General features: G+C 45.8%; 1 protein-coding gene across 4 annotated transcripts in view; it reads left to right on the top strand.

Moving 5' to 3' along the window:
- The window catches only part of LOC103138193 (melanophilin-like), a 25,929-nt gene that overhangs the window by 1,664 nt on the left and 22,873 nt on the right, over window positions 1–1,392 (top strand). The gene's annotated exons all lie outside the window — the stretch shown is intronic.

Below are 1,392 nucleotides of genomic sequence, written 5' to 3'. Positions count from 1 at the left end.
CGTCCGCCAGGCAGGGAAGGAAGTACACCCCGTCCGCCAGGCAGGGAAGTAAGTACACCCCGTCCGCCAGGCAGGGAAGTAAGTACACCCCGTCCGCCAGGCAGGGAAGTAAGTACACCCTGTCCACCAGGCGGCTCTAGATCTAAATCTCTCAGCATCTATGAAGCAGATCTGAGACATCCTGCAGGAGCAGAGTGTGAAAAAGTAAGTACGCCCTCCAGCAGCAGGTGGAGCAACGCTGGTCCATTCAGGTTCTGCTCAGATTACCAGTCAGGCAGAGGGCTGGGCTTTGACTAGGCCACTGCAACACCTTGAATCTCTTTGTTTCAGTCGTTCAGATTTGCTGCCGTTTGGACCCAGATCCCAAACCATCACACCGCCACTGCCGAGCTTCACAGCAGCTCTGCTGCGTTTGGTTTCCTCCATCTTGGCCCAACGTCTCGTCTGTCCAGAGGAAATTGTCCCAGAGGTCTTCCTCAGTCTGGCAGCCATCTTGTTTCTAGACAGAACCCTTCCAAGCAGCTGTGCTGGTTCATTGTCTTGACCTTTGACCTGCTGCCTGCAGAGTCAGAGGAGGAGCTCTGATCTTCCTCTCTGAACCTGTTCAAGGTGATCAGCTGATGAAATGTTTTCTTTTCTGATGGACTTCAGATGGTTTAGTGATGACCTTTGACCCCTCCAGGTTGACAGTTTCTCCTTCTCGCAGGTGTTTTTCCTTTCTGTTCCTCAAACTCTTGATACTTTTGTTTGTAATCAGTGAAACGCAGACCTGAATCCATCCTAGCGTCCGTCCGTCTGTCCATCCATCTCTTCCAACTTGTTTAAATTTGCAGTTTTGTTTCTCAGATTTCCTCTGGTTCTCGAGCTTGTGTTCAGTTTTAGAGCCTGTAAAGACGGTCTTCATTACTTGGCTGGAAACCATTTAAAATGTGTATTGGATGATAAATGAAACAAGTGCAAATAGATTGAAGTTATTGATTGATCGTGTGTTTAATTCAGTGTCTTCTCAGCTGGACCTGGTGATGTCCTGTTAGATAAAACAAACAAATAGAGAATATATTTATGTTGTGACTGAAATGCACTGACAGACGTCTGAAGGCTTTGTGTTGCTTCCCTCTGTCTTCCTCTGCTGGTGTTCAGGCTAAAAGGTTCCCCGGGGACCTGGGCACCTTCTAAAGGTTCCAGAAGAGACCATTATGGAGGGAAGGGGGGCAATAAAACTTTGCACTTTAAAAGTTCAATGTTAGATTTATATTTATACAAATGTGTATTTAGAGGTGCTTAAAGATTAATAGTATTTGCTAATATATATTATTCTGATGATTTAGTTTTTGTCAGTTTTTAATGTGTATGTATAACTTGGTGGGTTTGTTAACTGGAACAGCCCACGAG

Source organism: Poecilia formosa, unplaced genomic scaffold (assembly GCF_000485575.1).
Source record: "Poecilia formosa unplaced genomic scaffold, Poecilia_formosa-5.1.2 Scaffold47, whole genome shotgun sequence".
Lineage (NCBI taxonomy): Eukaryota > Metazoa > Chordata > Actinopteri > Cyprinodontiformes > Poeciliidae > Poecilia > Poecilia formosa.
This window is presented reverse-complemented; position numbering and strand designations above follow the sequence as displayed.